The 6000-nt window shown below is 44.4% G+C and overlaps 5 non-coding genes across 5 annotated transcripts; all 5 read right to left on the bottom strand.

Moving 5' to 3' along the window:
* Positions 1–854: 854 nt before the first annotated feature.
* LOC125732761 (5S ribosomal RNA) lies at positions 855–973 on the bottom strand. Its single transcript, XR_007392129.1, has one exon. It is a non-coding gene; the product is annotated as a 5S ribosomal RNA (ribosomal RNA).
* A 1075-nt stretch (positions 974–2048) lies between these two features.
* Positions 2049–2167, bottom strand: LOC125732833 (5S ribosomal RNA). The gene has a single exon (XR_007392199.1). It is a non-coding gene; the product is annotated as a 5S ribosomal RNA (ribosomal RNA).
* Positions 2168–3244: 1077 nt separating this feature from the next.
* On the bottom strand, positions 3245–3363 carry LOC125734856 (5S ribosomal RNA). The gene has a single exon (XR_007394159.1). It is a non-coding gene; the product is annotated as a 5S ribosomal RNA (ribosomal RNA).
* Positions 3364–4443: 1080 nt separating this feature from the next.
* Positions 4444–4562, bottom strand: LOC125735306 (5S ribosomal RNA). Its single transcript, XR_007394603.1, has one exon. It is a non-coding gene; the product is annotated as a 5S ribosomal RNA (ribosomal RNA).
* Positions 4563–5634: 1072 nt separating this feature from the next.
* Positions 5635–5753, bottom strand: LOC125733047 (5S ribosomal RNA). Its single transcript, XR_007392405.1, has one exon. It is a non-coding gene; the product is annotated as a 5S ribosomal RNA (ribosomal RNA).
* Positions 5754–6000: the final 247 nt, after the last annotated feature.

Genomic DNA, 6000 nt, shown 5'->3' with positions numbered 1-6000 from the left:
TTTTTAACTCCTTTTCACTACCGCACAGGTTAATCGCCGCACGTCCCCCGCCGGCAAACATTACTCCTTTGCCTACTGCATGCAGGCTTCTCTTAACGACCCTGTGTTATCAACTCCGCTAACAGCCACAAAATCTCCGCCGCACGAAGCCCACTGGTAGCTGCTGAATCACATGCTTCCCCAAAACGTCGCGCTGTCAGAACACTGGGAGCTACACACACCAACAAGTCCATACTGCAGGCTGCAGCCAGAACAATTTTCTACATTCAAACATCGACGGCCTCTTCTCTCTAAAAATTCACCAGACCGCTTCTACCACCAGCAAAGAAGTTTCCATCCCTAATTCCTCTGTGATTCCCACTAACCTAAACATTAAGCTGGTATTGAAGGGTGTGAATTACCCCGGCCAATCTGTTCTTTTAAATACAGCTTTTAGCAAGTTTTGAAAGGAGAAGAGCAGAACTTGCTATGCCAATAATATCGAGTCTTCTGTGGCGAAGTGGTTTTTGCATAGAAAACAAAGCGGTCAGTTGAAGAGGAATAATATCAGTACTTTGTTTAAAACTGTGTGTAAAAAGCTGTCTCTTTATCATGAACAATAAGTTGTAAAACGTGAATGGGGAGAAACAGTCTTCAAGTTTGTGAGAAGATCGCGCCCTGGTGGAATAAAGGCACGAACAGCTTACAGCACCTAGAATTACCAGGAAGTATTTGGAGTAAAACGGTGTGTAAAAGCTGCCTTTATGAATGACAGAAATATATATATATATATAAAATAGTAAAATGGAAGGGGAGTGATAGATTTAAATTAATCGTGAAGTGGAGCGCCCCCTGTATAAAGTAAAATTGAGAAAAGCTTACAGCACCTGGTATTCCCAGGAGGTCTCCCATCCAAGTACTAACCAGACCCTACCCTGCTTGGCTTCCGAGATCGGATGAGATCGGGCGTGTTCAGGGTGGTATGGCCATAAGCGAGAGATGCAACCAAAAACAGCCCTTTTGCATTACACACGTCTATACATGCCAGTTAGTCCCATTGGATCCTACTCCTGGTTTTTTTTTTTTTTATCTGACTCACACTGCAGCACCACCATCCAATCGGCAGTGCCGGACCCACACCAAACATTCACCAAACTACTCAGCCGGCAGCCTACCACAATTATTCCATTCTTTCCGCATCCGCACACTTACTTCTTTTTAACTCCTTTTCACTACCGCACAGGTTAATCGCCGCACGTCCCCCGCCGGCAAACATTACTCCTTTGCCTACTGCATGCAGGCTTCTCTTAACGACCCTCTGTTATCAACTCCGCTAACAGCCACAAAATCTCCGCCGCACGAAGCCCACTGGTAGCTGCTGAATCACATGCTTCCCCAAAACGTCGCGCTGTCAGAACACTGTGAGCTACACACACCAACAAGTCCATACTGCAGGCTGCAGCCAGAACTATTTTCTACATTCAAACATCGACGGCCTCTTCTCTCTAAAAATTCACCAGACCGCTTCTACCACCAGCAAAGAAGTTTCCATCCCTAATTCCTCTGTGATTCCCACTAACCTAAACATTAAGCTGGTATTGAAGGGTGTGAATTACCCCGGCCAATCTGTTCTTTTAAATACAGCTTTTAGCAAGTTTTGAAAGGAGAAGAGCAGAACTTGCTATGCCAATAATATCGAGTCTTCTGTGGCGAAGTGGTTTTTGCATAGAAAACAAAGCGGTCAGTTGAAGAGGAATAATATCAGTACTTTGTTTAAAACTGTGTGTAAAAAGCTGTCTCTTTATCATTAACAATAAGTTGTAAAACGTGAATGGGGAGTGACAGTCTTCAAGTTTGTGAGAAGATCGCGCCCTGGTGGAATAAAGGCACGAACAGCTTACAGCACCTAGAATTACCAGGAAGTATTTAAAGTAAAATGGTGTGTAAAAGCTGCCTTTATGAATGAGAGAAAAATATATATATATATAAAATAGTAAAATGGAAGGGGAGTGATAGATTTAAATTAATTGTGAAGTGGAGCGCCCCCTGTATAAAGTAAAAGTGAGAAAAGCTTACAGCACCTGGAATTCCCAGGAGGTCTCCCATCCAAGTACTAACCAGACCCTACCCTGCTTGGCTTCCGAGATCGGATGAGATCGGGCGTGTTCAGGGTGGTATGGCCATAAGCGAGCGACGTGACCAAAAACAGCCCTTTTGCATTACACGCGTCTATACATGCCAGTTAGCCCCATTGGATCATACTCCTGGTTTTTTTTTTTTTTTTATCTGACTGACACTGCAGCACCACCATCCAATCGGCAGCGCCGGACCCACACCAAACATTCACCAAACTACTCAGCCGGCAGCCTACCACAATTATTCCATTCTTTCCGTATCCGCACACTTCCTTCTTTTTAACTCCTTTTCACTACCGCACAGGATAATCGCCGCACGTCCCCCGCCGGCAAACATTACTCCTTTGCCTACTGCATGCAGGCTTCTCTTAACGACCCTCTGTTATCAACTCCGCTAACAGCCACAAAATCTCTGCCACACGAAGCCCACTGGTAGCTGCTGAATCACATGCTTCCCCAAAACGTCGCGCTGTCAGAACACTGGGAGCTACACACACCAACAAGTCCATACTGCAGGCTGCAGCCAGAACTATTTTCTACATTCAAACATCGACGGCCTCTTCTCTCTAAAAATTCACCAGACCGCTTCTACCACCAGCAAAGAAGTTTCCATCCCTAATTCCTCTGTGATTCCCACTAACCTAAACATTAAGCTGACATTGAAGGGTGTGAATTACCCCAGCCAATCTGTTCTTTTAAATACAGCTTTTAGCAAGTTTTGAAAGGAGAAGAGCAGAACTTGCTATGCCAATAATATCGAGTCTTCTGTGGTGAAGTGGTTTTTGCATAGAAAACAAAGCGGTCAGTTGAAGAGGAATAATATCAGTACTTTGTTTAAAACTGTGTGTAAAAAGCTGTCTCTTTATCATTAACAATAAGTTGTAAAACGTGAATGGGGAGTGACAGTCTTCAAGTTTGTGAGAAGATCGCGCCCTGGTGGAATAAAGGCACGAACAGCTTACAGCACCTAGAATTACCAGGAAGTATTTAAAGTAAAATGGTGTGTAAAAGCTGCCTTTATGAATGAGAGAAAAATATATATATATATAAAATAGTAAAATGGAAGGGGAGTGATAGATTTAAATTAATCATGAAGTGGAGCGCCCCCTGTATTAAGTAAAAGTGAGAAAAGCTTACAGCACCTGGTATTCCCAGGAGGTCTCCCATCCAAGTACTAACCAGACTCTACCCTGCTTGGCTTCCGAGATCGGATGAGATCGGGCGTGTTCAGGGTGGTATGGCCATAAGCTAGAGATGCGACCAAAAACAGCCCTTTTGCATTACACGCGTCTATACATGCCAGTTAGTCCCATTGGATCATACTCCTGTTTTTTTATTTTTTTTTTATCTGACTCACACTGCAGCACCACCATCCAATCGGCAGCGCCGGACCCACACCAAACATTCACCAAACTACTCAGCCGGCAGCCTAGCACAATTATTCCATTCTTTCCGCATCCGCACACTTCCTTCTTTTTAACTCCTTTTCACTACCGCACAGGTTAATCGCCGCACGTCCCCCGCCGGCAAACATTACTCCTTTGCCTACTGCATGCAGGCTTCTCTTAACGACCCTCTGTTATCAACTCCGCTAACAGCCACAAAATCTCCGCCGCACGAAGCCCACTGGTAGCTGCTGAATCACATGCTTCCCCAAAACGTCGCGCTGTCAGAACACTGGGAGCTACACACACCAACAAGTCCATACTGCAGGCTGCAGCCAGAACAATTTTCTACATTCAAACATCGACGGCCTCTTCTCTCTAAAAATTCACCAGACCGCTTCTACCACCAGCAAAGAAGTTTCCATCCCTAATTCCTCTGTGATTCCCACTAACCTAAACATTAAGCTGGCATTGAAGGGTGTGAATTACCCCGGCCAATCTGTTCTTTTAAATACAGCTTTTAGCAAGTTTTGAAAGGAGAAGAGCAGAACTTGCTATGCCAATAATATGGAGTCTTCTGTGGCGAAGTGGTTTTTGCATAGAAAACAAAGCGGTCAGTTGAAGAGGAATAATATCAGTACTTTGTTTAAAACTGTGTGTAAAAAGCTGTCTCTTTATCATTAACAATAAGTTGTAAAACGTGAATGGGGAGAAACAGTCTTCAAGTTTGTGAGAAGATCGCGCCCTGGAGGAATAAAGGCACGAACAGCTTACAGCACCTAGAATTACGAGGAAGTATTTGGAGTAAAACGGTGTGTAAAAGCTGCCTTTATGAATGAGAGAAAAATATATATATATATATAAAATAGTAAAATGGAAGGGGAGTGATAGATTTAAATTAATCGTGAAGTGGAGCGCCCCCTGTATAAAGTAAAAGTGAGAAAAGCTTACAGCACCTGGTATTCCCAGGAGGTCTCACATCCAAGTACTAACCAGACCCTACCCTGCTTGGCTTCCGAGATCGGATGAGATCGGGCGTGTTCAGGGTGGTATGGCCATAAGCGAGAGATGCGACCAAAAACAGCCCTTTTGCATTACACACGTCTATACATGCCAGTTAGTCCCATTGGATCCTACTCCTGGTTTTTTTTTTTTTTATCTGACTCACACTGCAGCACCACCATCCAATCGGCAGCGCCGGACCCACACCAAACATTCACCAAACTACTCAGCCGGCAGCCTACCACAATTATTCCATTCTTTCCGCATCCGCACACTTCCTTCTTTTTAACTCCTTTTCACTACCGCACAGGTTAATCGCCGCACGTCCCCCGCCGGCAAACATTACTCCTTTGCCTACTGCATGCAGGCTTCTCTTAACGACCCTCTGTTATCAACTCCGCTAACAGCCACAAAATCTCCGCCGCACGAAGCCCACTGGTAGCTGCTGAATCACATGCTTCCCCAAAACGTCGCGCTGTCAGAACACTGGGAGCTACACACACCAAGTCCATACTGCAGGCTGCAGCCAGAACAATTTTCTACATTCAAACATCGACGGCCTCTTCTCTCTAAAAATTCACCAGACCGCTTCTACCACCAGCAAAGAAGTTTCCATCCCTAATTCCTCTGTGATTCCCACTAACCTAAACATTAAGCTGGTATTGAAGGGTGTGAATTACCCCGGCCAATCTGTTCTTTTAAATACAGCTTTTAGCAAGTTTTGAAAGGAGAAGAGCAGAACTTGCTATGCCAATAATATCGAGTCTTCTGTGGCGAAGTGGTTTTTGCATAGAAAACAAAGCGGTCAGTTGAAGAGGAATAATATCAGTACTTTGTTTAAAACTGTGTGTAAAAAGCTGTCTCTTTATCATTAACAATAAGTTGTAAAACGTGAATGGGGAGAAACAGTCTTCAAGTTTGTGAGAAGATCGTGCCCTGCTGGAATAAAGGCACGAACAGCTTACAGCACCTAGAATTACCAGGAAGTATTTGGAGTAAAACGGTGTGTAAAAGCTGCCTTTATGAATGAGAGAAATATATATATATATATAAAATAGTAAAATGGAAGGGGAGTGATAGATTTAAATTAATCGTGAAGTGGAGCGCCCCCTGTATAAAGTAAAAGTGAGAAAAGCTTACAGCACCTGGTATTCCCAGGAGGTCTCCCATCCAAGTACTAACCAGACCCTACCCTGCTTGGCTTCCGAGATCAGATGAGATCGGGCGTGTTCAGGGTGGTATGGCCATAAGCGAGAGATGCGACCAAAAACAGCCCTTTTGCATTACACGCGTCTATACATGCCAGTTAGTCCCATTGGATCCTACTCCTGTTTTTTTTTTTTTTTATCTGACTCACACTGCAGCACCACCATCCAATCGGCAGCGCCGGACCCACACCAAACATTCACCAAACTACTCAGCCGGCAGCCTACCACAATTATTCCATTCTTTCCGCATCCGCACACTTCCTTCTTTTTAACTCCTTTTCACTACCGCAC

Source organism: Brienomyrus brachyistius, chromosome 2 (assembly GCF_023856365.1).
Source record: "Brienomyrus brachyistius isolate T26 chromosome 2, BBRACH_0.4, whole genome shotgun sequence".
Classification (NCBI taxonomy): Eukaryota; Metazoa; Chordata; class Actinopteri; order Osteoglossiformes; family Mormyridae; genus Brienomyrus; species Brienomyrus brachyistius.
Note: the sequence above shows the minus strand (reverse complement) of the source record. Positions and strands in the feature narration are given on the sequence as shown.